The sequence below is a fragment of the Pan paniscus genome, chromosome 20, assembly GCF_029289425.2.
Source record: "Pan paniscus chromosome 20, NHGRI_mPanPan1-v2.0_pri, whole genome shotgun sequence".
In the NCBI taxonomy this organism is placed as follows: Eukaryota; Metazoa; Chordata; class Mammalia; order Primates; family Hominidae; genus Pan; species Pan paniscus.
In genome coordinates this window covers 48,264,406-48,283,551 of record NC_073269.2, presented here as the reverse complement: position 1 = coordinate 48,283,551, position 19,146 = coordinate 48,264,406, and the positions used below count along the sequence as shown (strand labels likewise).

At 52.1% G+C, this 19,146-nt stretch overlaps 2 protein-coding genes across 3 annotated transcripts in view; one reads left to right on the top strand and one right to left on the bottom strand.

Moving 5' to 3' along the window:
- Positions 1 to 19,146, bottom strand: part of LOC100976543 (CEA cell adhesion molecule 6) — a 910,921-nt gene that overhangs the window by 492,688 nt on the left and 399,087 nt on the right. The gene's annotated exons all lie outside the window — the stretch shown is intronic.
- The window catches only part of POU2F2 (POU class 2 homeobox 2), an 86,649-nt gene continuing 68,585 nt past the window's right edge, over positions 1,083 to 19,146 (top strand). Inside the window, exons 1-2 of one of the 2 annotated variants that reach the window (XM_055103695.2) lie at positions 1,083 to 1,267; positions 18,046 to 18,106. The gene's annotated coding sequence lies outside the window, so the exon portion shown is untranslated. The remainder of the gene's footprint in view (positions 1,268 to 18,045; positions 18,107 to 19,146) is intronic. The other variant, XM_034946084.3, reaches the window with a different exon arrangement.

Here is a 19,146-nt window from a genome sequence, read left to right as displayed (position 1 = left end):
TTGTCTCTCTTTGCATGTAGCTTTCTCCTATCTCTGATTTGTGCATATCTATCTCTCTTATTTCTGTGTCTCTCTCTTTGTGAATTAGTCTCTTTCTCTCCCCATATATATTTTTTCACTATCTCTCTGTCTCTGTGTGTCTACTTCTCTGTGGCTATCTTTCTGACTCTGCATCTCTCTCTCTGCATGGACCTCTTCTCCTTATCTCTTTGTCTCTGGGTGTCTCTGTGGTTCTTGGTGCCCCTTTGTGTCCCCATCTGCTCCCTCCTCCCTCCTCTCCCCCCACTCTGTTCCTGTGTCTCTATATTTCTGTGTGTCTCTGGACATCTCTCTGCCTCCATGTCCCCTATACTTCCTGCCCTCTCCCTTCTCCTTTTCCTCTTTGTCTCTGGGTGTCTCTTTGAGTCTCTGGCTTTTAGGGCCTCTCCCTGCCTTTGAGTCCCCTGTGCTCCCCACCCTTCTCTGTCTCTTTTCTATGTGTCCCCGTGTCTATTTGTTTCTGTGTGTCTCTGTGTCTCTGAGCATCTCTCTGCCTCTAGGAGTCTTTCTCTGCCTCTGCATCTTCTGTGCTCCCTGTCCTGTCCCCTCTCTCTTTTTTCTCTGTCTCTATCTCTGGGTGTCTCTGTGTCTCTGAGTATCTCTGTTAGTCTCTGGACCTCAGTGTCTCTCCATACCTTTGAATCCCTCTCTGCTCCCTGCCCCTCGCCCTTACCCCTCTGTCTCTTACTGTGTGTCCGTGTGTCTCTGTGTGTCCGTGTGTCTCTGTGTCTCTCAGTATCTCTGTGGGCCTCTGTCGGTCTCAAGGATTGTCCTTGTCTCCATGTCCCCTTCTATTCCTACCCCTCTCCTCTATCTCTGTGTCTCTGTTTCTGCATATGTCTGCATCTCTCCGTCTCTGTGTCTCTCTGTGTCTCTGTGGGTCTCGGGCCTCTCCCTGCCTCCGTGTCCCCTGCGCTCCCCGCCCTCTCCCTCTCCCTCTCTCCCCCCTCGCTCTCTCGCTCGCGCTCTCTCTCTGAGCATCCTTGGGCCCGGGGTTGCCATGGGGACAAGGTGGGAGCCGGGGATGGCGCGCGCCTGGGCTCGCGCCGGCAGCTCAGGCGAGGAGCAGCGGCCAGAGCAGCGCCAGCAGCAGGCAGCGAGCGGGCGCGGGAGCGGGAGCGGGAGCGGGGGTAGCGTTGGCGGCGGCGGCTCCTCCTCGGCCATCCCCTCGGAGCCGTGCAGCTGACGCGCATGGCGAAGACAGCGGCGCCTACCGATGGGAGCAGCGGTAAGGCAAGGCGGCGCGGCGCAGCCGGGCGGGCGGGCGGCGGGCAGCCTCCTCCTCTCCCCAGCTCGCCTGCGCGCCCGCCCGCCTGCCCTCCCTTCCTCCCTCTCCCCTCGCAGCCCCTGCCCGCCTGCCCGCCCGCGCCGCGCTTGCCCTTCCATTTAAAAATCTTTAAAACTTTGCATATTAATATCTGCGCTTTGCATAATCTGACCCGCGCTTTATTGATTGCAAGAAGCTTAATGCAGCCGGCTCGGCCTATTGCAGAGAGCTCTCCGGGCGGGAGCCGGGCGGGCGCCGCTCACTCCGCACCGCGCTCCGGCTGCCAGCCGCCGCCGCGGCCCCGGCCCTCTCGCCTCCCTCTCAGCGCCCGGCGCCGGGGCTTTGCCCCCTGGCTGGGTATTTTTATTATTTGGGGATGGGGGGGGGGGTCAGCTTGCTCTCGATGGCAGTGAGGGAACCAAAGGAGAGGTGTACGTGGGGGCGGGGGGAAGGGATGGAAAGAAATGGGGACGGAGAGGAGGTGAAGAGGGAGAGGAAAAAGGGAGAAGGGGCAAGAAGGATGAGGAAAGGAGAGGCGTGGAGGGGGAAGCAGTAGAGAGAGGAGAGGGCAGTCGGCTGAGGACGGAGCTGAAAGGACGGAGGAGCGGAGGAGCGGAGGAGCGAGAGCCGAGGCAGAAGAGAAAGGAGGGAGTCAAGAGCGCAGACTAGAGAAAGAGCCTGACGGCCGCAGAGCTGAGGAAAGAGGCAGGCAGTGGGCGCTTCGCCGCTGCTGCCCCCGGGCCAAAAAATAAAGAAAAGAAAAAGAGAAAAAAAAATACCAATAAAAAGACGATGAAAATAAAACACATCGCAACCAGGGCCACTGAACACAAAAAGGAGCGAGGACAGAGAAGAGAGGCGAGGTGGCATCTGCTCCCGGCTGGCTGCGGCGCTTCGGAGAGGCTCCCCGGGCTGGGCGGGACCCCCATTTTGACCCTGCATTTGAGGAAGGGGCGACTGTGGAGAAAATGAGGCGAGAGGGGGTCAGGGCTGGTGGCGGTTCCGCCTGTTTTTTTTTTTTTTTCTCTCTCTCTCCTTTCCTGGGGGTGTGGGGGCCGGTTTAGTATGATGATGGTGAGGATATTGGTCGGTGATGCTGTCTGAAGCTCCGAAGCAAGCAGGGTGCATGGGGGGGAGAGGTAAGAGGGCACAGGGAACGAGAAAGGGCTGGGGGGTGGGAATGAGGGGTGAGAGAAAGGAACGGGGTGCCTTGGACAGCAGAAACGGTGAGAAATAGGAAAAAGCAGCCGGGATGGGGCACTCAGAGGCGGTGGCATCTCAGGCAGGAGGAGAGGTGGAGAACGGAGCTCCAGGGCCCCAGAGTGAGGTTGGGGAGCCGCGGTGCACCCCTCAGCTCTCTGGACAAAGTCTGTAACTTGGGGAACCCCTTCGACTGCCTGCTGCCTCTTTGCTCTCTTTTCTTTCCCTTTTCATGTCCTTTCTCAGCTCCTTTATTTCCATCTCCTTTACTGTTTTTTCTTTCTCACTGTTTTCCAGTTTCTGTCTCTTCCTTTTCTCAATAAAAGCTCTTTCTCCTCCTCCCCACCCCTTAGTTTTTCTTTTTCTACCTCCCTTATCTCCACCTCCTTCCCTTCTTTTTTCTGCGTTTTTTCCCTTCCCCCTTTCCCCCTTTCTTTTATTCTTCCCTTCCTTCCACTCATTTCCCCTGTTGCCAGCTCTTTCTACCCCCTCCCTCAGTTTCATTTATTCATCACTCTTGCTGCTTTGGCCTTCAACAGGGTGCCAGGGAAAGGGGCTCCATGCAAAGGCAGGAATCCCCAACTTCCTACCAGAGCCTAACCCCTGTTCTGAAACCCCATGTATTTCTACCCTCTTTTTTACCCTGAGTGGGGGTTTGGGTCTGTCCCCTGGGTTCTAGCGCCACCCCCTACTTCCTTGTGGCCTCCTGGAGAAGTCCTGCTGGATGCTCACTGGGGCTCTGGGAGGGGGAGGGGAAGATCTTAAGTGAGGGCTCATGGCTGTGGACTCAGCCCCACTGAGAAGGGTGTGGACAGAGAAGAAAATGACATGGATGCCTAGCGGGAAGTGAAAACGGGAGGAAATTGGGGCGGAAGTCCATCTGAGAGAGTCCTTAGAGCTTTCGAGTCCAGGTAAAAGATCCTGAGAGAAAGCCTTTGGCCTGATGACCACTCCCCACTTTCTGCCTCCTTCCTGGGGCCTGTGGAGTTGGGGAGTAGGTCCTGGATTTAGAGAAAGACCCAATCAGCCGCTTCGCTCAGTAGCTTTTAGTCTCTTGCCATCTTGTCAGGTGGATTTGTCCTTCCACCCCCCAGGATATAAGGGGAGGGTACAGAGTCAGTGTGCAGTGGGGGGCTGGTGGGTACAGAGTCAGTGTGCAGTGGGGGACTGGTGTGTACAGAGTCAGACCATGACGGCAGCATGCATGTGTATAAGGCCTGCATGCGTGGCGAGATGTGTTCAGGAAGGACTAACTGTGTGTGCTGGGCCTGGAAGCCTTGGCAGAGTGAGGAGCCAAAGGTGTAGAATCGTGACATGTGTTTTCAGTGGGGGGTTGGGTACTGGGGGTCCCCATCATGGGTGACATATGTGCAGAAGGGAGTCAGTGCGTATTTGTACTGATCTCTCCCTCGTTTTGATGTTTATGTACCACTCGCTATGTGTGCATTCAGGAGGCCCTCTTTGGCTCTGTGCGTGGAAGCCGTCCACGCGTGTGCAGGCCCGTGTGCCAAGTCTGGCTTCAGCAGTGGACACGTGACACTTTGTATGTGCAGCGTATTTGGAGTGAAGGCTCTGTGTATGGGTACTAGGTCTGAACATAGTGTGTGCACACAAGGGTGCACATCAAAAAAAGTCACATATGTGAAAGTACCATTTCTGCATGGAGATATTATTATTGTTATTGCTCGGGGTCTCCGCGTGTCCTGGGTAAGAGGGAGGGTGGGTTTGTGAAGCAGGGTCTGGGTAGAGTGATGAGAGATGTGTGAGTGCACAGAGGTCGCGGGCGTATGGCTGAGTTTGACGGCATGCTTGCACAGCAGCCTTGAAGCTGGGTTCAAGAAAACAAAACAAGAAAAGATCCCCTCTCCCCGCAGTCTATCAGCCCATGAAAACCTTCCCTGGACCTTCTGTAGTAACAAAGCGTCCCATGTCAGGGGGTGACAGGCAGGCCAGGAGTAAAGCCGATCAGGGCCATAGGCAGCATCTCCAGTTGCTGATAATGCGATTCCACATCTACTTCCTGATTTATGGGTAATGCTGGACAGAGGCCCATCCTTGCCGTTGGAGAGGTCCAGACCCCCATTTCCCTGAGGCTGTGCTGGCATGTGCTGGTGAACTCTGTGGCAGGTTGCAGTGTCATCTTTGGGGGTCTTGGTTGCGCTCACTTCCCTCTGCTAGTCTTTGCAGGGAAAATGGAAGGTGTCTGTGTCAGGGCTGTAGTAGGGAAAGAACTCAGCCACAGTGTGTGTGTATGCACACACCTATACCCATGCTGTGTGTGTAGAGGTTGTTAGCCTATACGTCCTAGACAGCATGCTGGCCCGGTGTTTTTTTTTTTTTTTTTTTCCAGCAAGTCCGTCAGTGGCCACTCCAGGCCACCTCCATTCTGGTTCATATACACTCCCTTCTTGTATGCAGGGCCCATAAGCCAGAACTTCTTCCTCCACCAATGTGACAGCAAAGCAAGGGCCCCAACCTTAGCACCCCACTGGGTAGAGCTTTTCATAGCCCTGGTGCATAATCATAATGTGTAGAGGCATGACTTGCAACGAGGGGAGCAGGGACAGATGGCCACACCAGGGGCTACTTGGACATCGATGATGGCAAGGGAGAAGTTTCCATCTCTGGCATGTGCTGGTTAATTTCCAAGATATTTCAGGATGGAGATGGTTGAGAAACCCAAGTGTGAAGAGTTGTTAGAAGACAGAGTGGGTGTAAGGCCTCCTCAGACGGATGTCTATTCCTCCTTCTAAATATATTTCACTCATCATTTTTCCCTTGGGCTCAACACCTCTTGATCTAATAATAATAATGACCATGATGTCCCTTACACCCACCTCGCTCTCACAGCAGCCCCAGTGGTGTCCCTCTCACAGATGAGAATTCTGAGGCCCACATCATTTGCTCAGCCTCTCAGCAACCATGCTGGCGCTAGAACCAAGGTCCTCGTCATACCGAGCCTTGTCTGTCCTTATAGGTCTGTCCTATCCCATTAGCTGTCCCAGCGCCATTTCCTTTCACTGGCTCTGTCTCTTCCCCCACTTCCTCCCTGCCCCCTGAGATGTCCATCCACAGACCTGTCTCCCAGGACCTGTCGGGTGGATGGATGCCTTATGTGGTTCAGTGAGGGCTCTAAGGATGTGGGTCTCGCTTTATATCCTGAAGGGAGAGCCAGCAAATGAGCATGGTTGAGCTCGTTCCATCAGTGATGGTTTGGGGCTGGGCCTGTTCAAACACAGGGGTTTGCATGAGCTTATGGTCCCCCCTACCCCTTTTGGTGAGCCCTGTGTCACCTTTTCAGATCCACATGGTGGCCTTGGGAGGCAGGTGCATTTTCCCTCACTCGATCACCACCCCAACTTCATTAGATCCTCGGGACAGGCAGCTTTCCCAGCTCTGACGCATTCGGAAGGAGGCTGAAGGTGGTGGCTCCACATACAAGGTCCCTGCATTCAATAGGTATTTATCGAGTGGTGTGAATCACTGAACAAATAAAGTCCAGTGAGTTCCCTGAGGTAATCGGGCAATGGTGGTATGATCACTCCTTAACCTGAAAATGATTGCTAGGCACTGACCGTGGGCCAACACAGGCCTAGACTCTGAAGCAGAACCAATCCCAGCCTTAGACAGGATTCTGGGCGCCTGGACTGTGAGCACAAAGGGAGTTTCCAGGTCATTAGGAATCTGGGGAATGAACATGTTGTGGGTTTAGACAGGGAGGTGAGTCTTTAAGGATGCTCAGATACTGAGAAAAGCAGGCTGGTGGCAGGGCATAAAGATGGCAGAGGAAAGTGAGGAGAAAGCAGCCCAGGTTGGAGGTGTAGTCTAAGAGTAGAGGTTGGCACAATGTTGCAAGGCCCTGTCTGTGGAGGCTCAGCTGCTGCTCTGAGAAGTTGGAACTTGATCTGGCTGGCAGCGGGGAGCTATTATGCCTGCAATCACACACACATACACATATACACATGCATCTCATGACAACGTACTTTGGACAATACGGACTTGTCTATGAGCATGAGTGTGCTTGTGCACACACACACAGGGACCTTTATTCTGGCATCCATTCAGGGTCTCCCTCACAGAAACCAACAAGGTTGGGGGTTACTTTAGTCCACACTCTCAGGATCCTATAAAGTATAGGGCTGTGGCCCACACACGCAAGTATAAGAGCAGACTGGGGACCCTCCCCCACCCGGGGTGCAGACTCATGTGGCATTCACAGACTTAATCCGCCGCAGTGAGGCCAGGGAGGCAGCATCTGTCACTTTCACAAACACAAGCAACGGAGTCTGAGAGAGGCACATTCCACTTGCTCACAACTGCTTGAGAAACAGACGCCTGTACCGCACTGCCCCCCATGCCCAAAACAGACACGGCCCCTCATGGCCCCCCACGCCAAGCCCAGGCCAATACACCAAGTCACTCCTGCATTAAAGTGCACACACACACACACACACACACACACACACACACGAAGCGCAGCCCCTGACATTCCATCTCCCCATATATACAACCATATACTCAGGCACTCTGACTTTAAGCACAGCTGCTGACTTCCTATCCCCTTATTCACACACAGACACAGACACACACGCATACACACACACACTCATTTTGACTTAAAGCACAGCTATAGCCATCCCACCACCCATACACATATACCTACAAGCGGACTTCCACACATACTCAAACACACAGCCTCACAATCCACCAGAACTACTGTGGCCAGCGGTCATTGAAGAATGACAGCCTGAGCAGTGTGCTGAGGGGAGGGTCGCCCTGAGGCATGGGCCGAGGGTCATACAACAGGGTACATCGGAATCCCTTGAGGAAAAGGTCAGGCCGACCCCAAAAGGGTTCCATTGGTCCAGACGGTTCTGCCAGGTAAGGGAGATTCAACAAATGCAGGCCAGAGGCAGGAGCCGACTAATGGCCGAGGCCGCTGATGGCCGAGATGGCTGGTCAGCGAGGAGGGGAGGCTCGACAATTGATGTGACTCAGAGCTGGACAAATGATGGCGCATTTGGCTGAAGCTGGCTGGGGGGCCCATGACCAGAGACCAGGCAGCCATTCTTGCCTCAGCGGGGAAAGGGCCAGATCTGGCTCTGTTGCAGCAGGGTGGGTTTCCCAGCCTGGATCCACCATGCATTCTGCCTGCCGTGTGTGTCTTGGGGTCTTTGTATGTGTGCATGTTTTTGTGCATGTGTGTTCATACATTTATCTGCAGTTGTCAGCATGTGCCTACCTTCGTAGAACTTTGTGTCTTTGGGACTCCTGGTGTGCATCTATGTATGTGCCTTTGTGTGTGTGTTTGCTTGTGTGTCTATGTGTACATGCCCACCCACAAAGTGTTCAGGGACCTTTCTTGTTGGACTCTGTGCATTTTTGGGTCCGTGTGTGTGTTTGCGTCTATTGAATGTGTAGAAAGCTTTCTTACTGTGAGACACTATGCACTCTTGAGCATTTTTTTTTTTTTTTTTTTTGGCGTTGGGTTGAAGGTTGGGGTGGGGAAGAAGCGATGGGTCTGGCTCTGCACTCTGAGCCTTCCATGTATCTGGTGGCCCATGAGGCCGTCTTTGTGCATCTGTTTGAGCCTCTGTCTAGGTGTCGGCGGGTGTGGGCTTGTGTGATTGCCTGTTTCAGAGTTTGAATATCTGTGTGTCCACAGCAGCATCTCCCTCGGAGCATGGATGTGGGTGGAGTGGGCCAGACCAGGATGAGGGGGGCATCTCCCTGAATCTCATCAGACCTCTGGAGGGGGTCACACAACCCATGCTGAGCCCGGCTGGGACCCAGCAGCACAGCACAGTGCAGACCACCCCTCCTCCTCCTTTTCCCCCCATGACCTTTGAGCACAGCAGCCCCAAATACATATTTATCAGAGGGGCTGTGGGGACCAGCCCCTCCCCCACCACTCCCCTCAGGGCCCAGCCTGCCTGGCTGTGGAGAAATTAACCTTGTGACACAGGAGCTCGCTGACACCCCGGCCCCCTCCCCATCTGCAAGGCACATATGAGCAAGGGTGTGTGTGTGAGAGAGAGAGAGACAGAGAAAAGGTACTCATCCAGACTGGGAAGGCAGCAGCAGCTAGGGGAAGAAAGACACACAGGTACACACGCACATGTGTTTATATCACCCCAACACACACACACACGCACACACACACGTGTGTGCGCACTCACTCGCCAAACTAGAGAGGCCACATAAGTCTTGAACAGATGCACAAGGCAAATACTGAAATACATAAGCATGCAGACACATGCAATGATCCTGCAAGAGACATACACAGATTCTGAAACACATGGTAGCCATGTGCACCCTTGGGTCCTGGGAGCCAGATACCCATACTTTTGGTCAGAGATTCCCTAAGAAAATTCGTAGATGCTAAACCCTGCAGATGCACATAGACGTTTGTATATTTGTCCACAGAGATGCCAAAATGGACACACCAGGTTTGGAAACAGGGATAAACACATACTCAGACACAGGTATGAAAACCCAGATGTCTGTGCAGGCACATAGGTGCTGAGACCTCTCAGGGCAAGACAGACACCAAAACACCAGGGTGCTCCTCGTGTGGAGATTTGTTTTTCAATAGAAAATGTACGAATAGAAATACTAAAACATGGCAGCATCCCAGCCTATATGCCTGTGGGTGCACACAGGCCACATTCAGAAATCCCACAGGGAGGCCACACGTGGTGACCGAAAGGGCCATGCCCTGAGTTATAGCACACAAACACCCCCCAGGCTAGCCTCATCCCCTTAAAACAAAATAGGTAGATGTTCAAGTGTGAAAATGTGTATAGAATTAATTAACTCATCACATAGGTACTGAGCCTCTGTAGGAGTCAGGCCCTGTCTTAGAAGCTGAGGAAACAGTGGTTTACAAGACAGACCTGGGCCTTGCTCTCTAAGAGCTCCAAGCCAACAGGACTGGCACTGATCAGACCTCAGTGTATAGTTAGTTATAAATACATCTGGTAAGGAGAGGAAAAAGGGGCTATAGGAGGGCATCACGGAAGAACCTGGTTTAGATTGGTGGGCTAGGTGTAACATCTCTGAGGAAGTGACATTTAAGCTTGACATCAGGCACAACACACAGATTCTAAATGTGTACACATATCCCTCCTGAAACTCACAGAGCCTACACAGGCATAAATAATGCAGCACTCAGATGCCCCTACCCTTACCCCACTATGCCGCACTTTTCCCTCTAGAAAACTCCTCTGGCATGTCCCTAGGTGGGAAATGGGATCCTTTCACCTGGGGCCCAGATTCTGGGCTCTGGATGAGGTGCACAAAGCATTCTGGGGCAGTGCTGAGTGGGGAGCCCAGGAAGATTCACCAAGGAGACGTGGAGAGGGTGATAAGGTGCAGAGAAGAAGGCAGAAGACTGTCTAAATGGAGATGCTTGCCTGGGCAAGGGCATGGACATGTGAACAAGCCTAGACTGTTCCCAGCAATCATGTGAGGCCCAGGGTCACGGGACCTTCAGGAGGACTGAGAGGAGACTTTACATGACTGGGAAGCACTGTGAGGCTTGGGATTTATTCAGGGCGCACCACATAACCACAAAACAGTTTTGAGAGGGACTAGACAGGGCATGTGAGCCAGGTACCAAGTCTGATCTCTCTGAGCCTCGTGTGGGGACAGGACAGGATGGGTAGCCCCTGGAGGAAGGGATCCAGTGAGCAGGCCACCAGTCACAAGGACTTCTGCTCTACCTGTCCAGTCTGGGAACCCTGGCCAAGGTCTGGTGAGGGAGGTGGTACAGAACTACCTTCCCCTTGCTCCCAGCCCCATATCTTGGCCACTGCTACGACTTGCCCCCAAATGGAGATTTGCTAGGGAATGGGGGTCAGGAGCTATAGTCACCCTTACTTTCTACTGATGTTCTATTGATTTCTGAGCCTCCTGTGGCCAGGCCTGAGCTGCATGCCCAGTCACCCAGATGAGGCAGATCTTTCCATGTTCTAGAGTAGTCCTCAGTCTGGGGAAGTTGACCCTGACAAAGCCCTGTCAAGGGACTCCGAGGGCTTACTGAGGGCTTCTTGGGCTTGTTCTTGGAGAATGAATGGGTCAGAAGGCCCCATAGGCAATATGGGCAATGGGTGAGGATGGAGCCTGGTTTTGTGAGGGTGAGACCAACCCTCACCTGCCACAGAGAGAGCCTGTCATTTCTCCCATCACATGTAGAACATCTTTCTTGGCTTGCAAACCCTGCATGAGCTAGTGCCTGTCTGTCTATTCAACTTTTACTCCCTCCCTCCTGGCTCTGGAAGCTCAAGCCGTTCTGGCCTTCTTGCTGTTCCTTAAACCTTGTTCCTGACCCAGGGCCTTTGCACTTGCTGTTTCCTTTGCCAGGAAAGCTGTCAAAATCACCTTCTCTGATAGGCTTTTCCTTTATGTTTAAAATAGCAGCTTTTTTTTTTTTTTTGGAGTTGGGGGGACAGAGTCTTGCTCTGTTGCCCAGGCTGGAGTGCAGTGGTGCAATCTCAGCCCACTGCAACCTCTGCCTCCCAGGTTCAAGCGATTCTTGTGCCTCAGCCTCTTGAGTAGCTGGGACTACAGGCGCGCACCACCATGCCCACCTAATTTTTGTATTTTTGTAGAGACGGGGTTTCATGATGTTGGCCAGGCTGGTCTCGAACTCCTGACTTCAGGTGATCTGCCCGCCACGGCCTCCCAAAGTGCTGGGATTACAGGCATGAGCCACTGTGCCTGGCCAATAGCAGTATCTTGTAAGCCACTTTCTCCCTGCTTTATTTTCCTTCTTAGGTCTTAAATATATTTTCTTGTATATCATATCTCTTCCTCCACTAGAAGGTGGATTCCACGATGGCAGGGACTTTGTGTTGTTCATAGTTGTATCCCTAGTGTGTAGCACAGTGCCCAGAACACGATAAGTGCTCATTGAATGTTTTGTCAAATGAACTGAAGCCGGATCCCCTGTCACCTACTTGCCCAATATATCACCTACTTGCCCAGTATATCACCTGCTTGCCCAATATAATGGTGGAGGTAGACGTCTGCTGTGTCAGACAAGGGTGGCAGAGCTCACCTTCAGGGGGCTGCACTTACCAGTGCTGGAGGGGTACATTGGCAAGTGAGTCCACCTCCTACCTGAGCCTCAGAGCAGCCAGACTCCAAAACCATCATCATCCTGGGCCTGTATGCTCCCATCCTGCACCCTCATCTCCCTCACGACCCTCCCCTCACTCCAATCAACTCCTCCTTACTCCCATTGTCAGATCTGCTCACCCCCTGACGCACACTGCTGCCCTTCCCCTCCTTCACCTCCAGCATACAACTCTGATGGCCCCTGCCCCCAGACACAAAGGAGGGGAGACCACAGACTGTGGAGTCAGACACACCCGGCTTTGAGTCACATCACTCCTTTTAAGCCTCGAGTTTCCTTGTCGGCAAAATAAGGTTTTTGTCGGGATGAAGAGCAGTGGCACGTGTGATGATGACGCTAATAATAGCTGCTATTTATTGAGTACCTGCCAGGTGTTAGGCATTGTGCGAGGTGCTTTGAACTTTTTTTTTGTTGTTCATTTTAAAAAATGGAGGAAAAAAAAAAACTCTGAGCATAGAGTGTCCCCAGAGCATGAGACCTGGTGCCCAGTGCTGTGAATGACAAAAGTGAACATAGTCCATCTGCACAGAGCTTACTATTCCAGTGTGTGCACACACATACCCAAAGTGTCACACCAGTCAGGTGATGGGGAGCTTGTGCTCCTGTACTTGATGCTTTTCTGCAGAAGGCCCAAGAGATAGTTTGGGGGCCATTGCGGCAGCAACTGTCAGAGATAAGGGGCCATCCCCAGCCATCCTTAATTCCCCTTTACCAACCTAATGGGAGCTCTCATTGTTCATATCTGGATTGCAGGGCCCAGCATGGGATCTGGCCTAGAATTGGCCTCAGGAAATGCTTACTGAATGAATGAATGAATGAACAAAGGAATATATTTAGCTGAGTGTCTTCATTGCATTTGTTCATTTGCTCAGGTTACCAAGACAAACCTTCTCCCTTACCTACCCACCACCTTCACTTACTACTCACAGCATTTATAGCTGCTGATGGTAATAGTATTAATTTCTCCCACTCATTGCCCCTTTTTTGTGTGTCAGGCCTTTTGCTAAGTTCCCTATAAGCACGGTCTTGTTGGCTTCTCACACCAGCAAAATGAGGCAGCTGTTATTATTATCTTCATGCTATGTTTGAGCAAACTGAGGCTCAGAGAGGTGAAGTGACTTGCCCAGGGCCACACAGTGAGGAAGTGGCTGACCCCATGTTTACCCACTGTGCTCTTCTGCCCCACAGAAGCGCACATTATCTCAGGAGTCTGCATGCACACTTGTTCTTGCAGTTGTCCCCCTCCCAGTAGTTGGATGGCACTACTCTGATCCAGGAGCCCAGATCCCCAGCTTCTGGTCCCAGCTGTGTCATGACTAGTTGAGTAGCTCTGGGAAAATCCCTTCCCTCCCTCTGGGCCTTCATTTTCCCTCCAGCAGTTCCTCTTGTCTGTAAGCCCTCAGCCGGTTTCCTGAAGAGGGGACAGGGGACTGTATTTGGTTTGGTACTACCCCGCCCACTCTATTGAGAGCAGAAGCCAGAGGAGCGAGCTCTTCTCCATTCAGCAGACTTCAAATTCATTCACATTCTTGAGGGCACTGAACTCTGCTGGGTTTGGACATAAGGGAAGACATAAGACAAGCCTGGCTGGGAAAGGGAGAGGGAAGCAGAGAAACAGCACTAGGGGTGCCTCCACTAAGTACCTAGCCACAGTCTGTCAATTACAGACAAATGGTGTGACACATGTTCATTGTAGAAATAACAGAAAACAGAAATTCAATGAGATGAGAAGAAAATGACCATGATAATCTAGTTAAACGAACAACAAAAAGGACATTACCTTTTGCTATCTGTCTTTTTTTTTTTTTTTTTGAGATAGCCTGTCACCCAGGCTGGAGTGCAGTGGAGAGATCTCAGCTCACTGCAGCCTCTACCTCTGAGGCTTAAGTGATCCTCCCATCTCAGCCTCCCGAGTAGCTGAGACTATAGGTATGCGCCACCACACCCAGCTAATTTTTGTATTTTTTGTAGAGACAGAGTCTTGCTATGTTGCCCAGGCTGGTCTTGAACTCCTGGGCTCAAGGGATCCACCCACCTCGGCCTCCCAAAGTGCTGGGATTACAGGTGTGAGCCATTGCACCCTGACTGTCTTAGCTTTTTTTTTTTCTCCAAAGGAGATTATGGCTATGAGTTTACCCAAAGAATTTATTAAAATTTAGATACCTGGGACCCAAACTCAGATTTTTTTTTTTTTTGAGACAGAGTCTTGCACTGTCACCTGAGCTGAAGTGCAATGGCATGATCTCGGCTTACTGCAACCTCTGCCTCCCAGGTTCAAGCGATTCTCCTGCCTCAGCCTCCCGAGTAGCTAGGATTACAGGTGTCCGCTGCCACGCCTAGCTAACTTTTTTTGTATTTTTAGTAGAGATGGGGTTTCAAACTCCTGACCTCAGGTGATCCGCCTGCCTTGGCCTCCCAAAGTGTTGGGATTACAGGCATGAGCCACTACGCCTGGCCTTTTTTTTTTTTTTTTTTTTTTTTTTGAGACAGAATGTCAGTGTGTCGTCCAGGCTGGAGTGCAGTGGCGCAATCTCAGCTCACTGCAACCTCCACCTCCTGGGTTCAAGAGATTCTCCTGCCTCAGCCTCCTGAGTAGCTGGGATTACAGGCGCACCACCACACCCGGCTAATATGTGTATTTTTAGTAGAGATGGAGTTTCACCATGTTGGCCAGACTGGTCCAAACTCAGAATTCTGATTTCTGTTCCAAATTTATTTATTTTTGGTGGGGGAACCATCTGGATGTGTATTTTGTAAAAACGGGATGATATGCTACATACTTGTTTATAACTTGCCTTTTCTTCTTCCTAACAACAGATTATGAACATGGTTTCGTTGTCAATGATTTTATTTCATGGTATGAGCTGAGAGAAGTGTAAAAAAAATTTATTTCAAACATGTTTTCAACAACTCTACAGTCCTTCTTTGTATGGCCACTATACTATCATTTATTGTACCAGTCCCCACTCATAGGATATCTAGGTTGGTTTTTGATTTCCCCTATTATAATTATCCCCAGTTTACAAATGAAGACATTGAGGCTTGGATGTGAAGCCTCTCACATGTGTGAAAAGCTAAGGCACAGTCAGAGGGGAGCCGGGGACCACTTGGGTGCCAGCAACAGTCCCCGGCCTCCCTCAGGGAGGGACTGAGGGATCCTGAGAGGAGAGAAAAGCCTGGGTAGAGGAAGCCCCCAAGACATAAGACATGTGCCGTGTCAGCGGGGGCCCTTGAGGAGGAGACCACCCTCTTCCAGGCCCCAGAGCCAGGCGTGATGCCGGCCTATGTCCTGCCCACTCAGGCTTCCCTCATCCCTTCCGCTGCCCCCCTCCCTGAGCCCACTCACCGCCTGCTCCATCCTTGCCAGCTTATCAATAGGTTAAGTGGTCAGGTCAGCGATATTGACCATTTGATTAGGACCTTGTCAGATCAATCCCTGGCTCATCTCGTGGGCCTCCTCCTCTGCCCACACACTCCCTCCTGTTCTTCTGTTCCAGGGAGCAGGTGGCCACAGAAGCCTCTGCTCTCCCAACACAGCACCCCAGAACCAGGAGCCCCATGGCCCTTTGTGGGCCATTCCTGGTTCTCTGTTTAGGTGCCCAGTTCCTGTACCTTCTCCTTGCATCCACCTCTCTTGCTCATAGTCATTAGATCTTGTTTGCTGTATGTCCCATGCCCCTCAGAGTCCAATCAGATAGAGGTGCCCCCACTTGGCTGTGTGACCTTGAGCAAGTGACTTTACCTGTCTGAGCCTCCATTTTCCACAGCAGTGTCATGGGATGACACTCGCCGAACAAATGTGAGATGCTGAGAGATCACACCTGCAGAGCAATGACCCACCCCTGGTGCATGACCAGCACTCAGGAAATGCCAGTACTGATGTGTCTGTGAGTGCCAGTGTTTCCATCTGTCCATCGGTGGGGTTGTATGTGGGCATTCTGTGTCTGTGGGGGCAAGTGGCGTCATCATTCTTAGGCCTGTCCCAAGCCCTGGCTTGGGGTCATTCCCTGTGCTGGGCAATGCTTCGGACCCCCCAAAGGAGCCAGGCCCTGCCTTGCCCTCAAGGAGCTCACAGTCTGCCATGTACATGGCAAACTGACCCCAGGACACAGCAAACCATTATATACACTGGCTGTGAGGAGACTTGAGGGGCCAGGACCAAACCCTGAGCTTGCTTTCCCTCTGTGAACGCTGGAATCTACCCTTTATGTGCACAGCTGCAGGAAATGTAGGCTTTGGAGTCAGACACATCAGGTTCAAATTCTGGCTCCCACTCTTCCCGTGCCTGGTAACTGTGGGCCTCTCTGTTCCTCAGGGTCCCCATCTGTTCCTCTCTGTTCCTCAGGGTCCCCATCTGTACAATGGGGGAAGACATCTTCTAAATAGCTCCCAGTCTTAAGGCACTGCTGGGAATACAGCTCCTAGATCCCATGGACTGTCTCTCTACTTGGAGGTGTTGTCTGCTTGGGAGAGGGATCCTCTCCCCTCTGTCGGAGGGCATATTGGGGTTTGGGAACCCGGGAGATGGGATGAGAGTTGGAAGCAGATATGCCAGGGATGGTGCTGCCTATGGGCACCACAGCCCCAGGTAGCAGAGGGCAGGGAGACTGAAGTGTGGGCCCTGCTGGAGGGAAGCCCAAGGTGGGGGCACTGCCTGGGGGAAGACCCCAGCCCTAAGGCGCTGTCTGACTCTGGCCCCCCCGAGGCCTGGGGATTCCCTCGCCCACCCCATCACTTACACCAATATTGACGGTTAATGCCGTGTCGCCACCGTGTTCAACACTCAGCGCGGCTAATTGTTTTGACTGGGAATCGGCAAGGCGATTAAACGCCATCGATTTTGCCCTGCGCGCTGCATCGATTTTTAAATTTCCTATTGATCCCGGCCCTAAATCTCCTTAACCAAGACCTCACTGTGGAGATGACAGCCGCTGATTAGCTCCAGGGCGGGGGCTGGGGGGAAGCAGCCCCTGAGCGGGGAGCAACCCCAGCTCCTCCCTCCCCTCAGGGACCAGGGGTTCTGGTCCCCTTCTGCCCCTGAAGATGAAGGCCCAGGGAGAGACAGGACAGATGGAGGAGGAAGTGGGGAGACCCTTGGCCCTTTTTACCCCCCTTTTGCTTCTTGTTTGGGCTTTTCCCTGGTCTCTTTGCCCCCGCTCCCTTCATTCCTCTCTGTCTATTTCTCCCCATCTCTTCTCTTTCTCTCTCCCCCTCCTTCTCAGTCCATCTTTTTCTTTCTCCTCCTCCTCCTTTTGAACTCTGGTGCCTCCCTTAATTCCTCACTCCTCCTTCCTACAGGGCTGTGGAGAGGCTCAGCAAACCCTCTTTGGGGATGGGCCTCCTGACCTCTTGCCTACTTCTCTGTTCTCTCCATCTTGTACACAGGAGGTAGAAGGACCTTTCCAAAGGCAAACTGGATTGTATCCCTTTCCCTCTCTGACGAAGCCCTGGCTGCTTGGACCAGGCACTTGACGCCCTGCAGGGAGCAGCCCCTGCAATCTGGAAGCCTCGTCTTTCCCCATTTCTCTTACTGAACCCTGGACAGGCAAAGTCCTGGCATTCTCTCATTCCTTGCACCTGGTTCTTTCTCTGATTAAAATTTGTCTTCCAGGTTTGGCTTGGGTGTTGTTTCCTCCCTAAGTCTTCTGTGATCTCACCCAGGATGCCCGCAGCACCCTCTGCTTACCCCAGCATGTTGGCATTGGCTCTTCCTTCTGTCTCCTCAAGTTGCCTGTAAGCCCTGTAATAGAACAGAGACCTTGTCTAATTCATCTCTGTCCCCTGCCACACTTGATTCGGAGCCAGAGAAATCTCAATATTTGTTGATGAACTAAATGCACAAATGAATGGACAAATGTACAAGTCAGAAATATCATTATGACTTTTATTTTTAATCTCCCCACAGCACATAGGAACTTAATAATGAGTAACCTTTTCAAATTTCTTTCTCATTTGTTCCTCTAGCAGTCCTTTGAGATACACCATTTAATCAGTTAATTCCTCCATCCACCCATCCATTCACTCCGTCGTCCATTATGCACTAATTGAGCATCTCAAATTTGCCAGGCCCTCTGCCAAACACAAAAGCTTCAAGACACAGTTACAGTCCCTGCACTTTAAGAAGCTTCCAGTCTGATGGGAAAAACAGATGTTCCACAGTGGCAGGCACTAGTATGCCCATTTATGAGTTGGGGACACAGAGGCTCAGAGGCCAGAAGTGACTACTGAAGGCAACAAGTGGCTGACTGGACCTGAGTTCCAGGCACCTGACTCCACAGTTAGCCAACTGCAGCTCCTGATGATGTGACAGGAGGAGGGTTCCTCCACTGGAGGAGTGCATCATCCTGCATGAGGATGGGGACTTCTCCGGGATGTTGACTGCATTCTCCTCTCTCTCCAGGTTCTCGACTGGACCGGGTTGGTGGCCTGAATGTATTAGCTTCGCTGCGTCTGCCCAAGAGGTAAGGACCACGGCCTTAGAGTTTTGCTTATTGATGCACCTTCTGGTTTCTCACAGAAGTCTCTGCTTTCCCATCCTCGTCTCTGGCCTCACCCTGGGTGTGTTGCTGCCCTTCTCCACTCTGCCCACCAGAGGTTAGAATCTGACTGCTTTGTTTTCACCCTCCATGCATCCTGTGGCTTTCGGGCCAAACCAGTGGTTCTTGGTGTTGATGACTGTGGGTGTTTCTGCTGATCAGTGTTACAGCTCAGTAGGAGAGAGATGGGGGTAACTCGGTGGCTCAGATCACAGCTTTGGGTTCAAGCACACCTATGTTCGAATCTCTTTTCCTGATTTCGAGGGACTTGGGAAAGTTTGAGCTTCCATTTCCTTGTCTGTAAATGGGAATACTAATAGAACCCACCTTAAGTGCCATCCTGAGAGCAAAAGGAGATAGAGGAAGAAGAGCCAGGTGGCTGAGTGATCGTGGGCATGGCTCAGTTTCCCCATCTGTCAAAGGAGGGTAATTAATAGCATTTACCACACGGAGGTGGCGTGAAGATGAAAGTACTTATTCCTTGAAATCGTGTGGCTGCAGGAAGTGGGAGCTCAAAATATGGCTGGAAGCGTTCCCCTGAACAAAGAAGGTTTTATGAAGCCCCTCCCTGAAGCCCACTAAGACTCCCAGGTAGAAGCCGTAGTTCTCCTGCTGCTCACCTCTGTGGGAAGCAGGGGCTCTGGCCATTTGCCCTGGTGTTTGCTCCAGCTTGCTTGGTGAGGCCCTGGCAATGAGCATCTAGGGAGGAGGGTGGACAGGGCTTCTGGGGTGGGACAGCCCTCTACTGCCACCCCTATTCCCACGAGAGAAGCTTAACCCACAGGTCTCAGGACCCTAGGGAGGCCTCTGGGTGCCCTTGTAGGACTCCTGGGTAGGAGTCCTTTGCTGTACCAGGAATCACAGTCTCATTTTAAGAAGCAGATGGAAGCTGTAGCCCAGGGTTTGCAACCCAGCATTGTAGGGACTATGATGGACTGAAAAATGCAAGGGGTGGGGGACTGCTT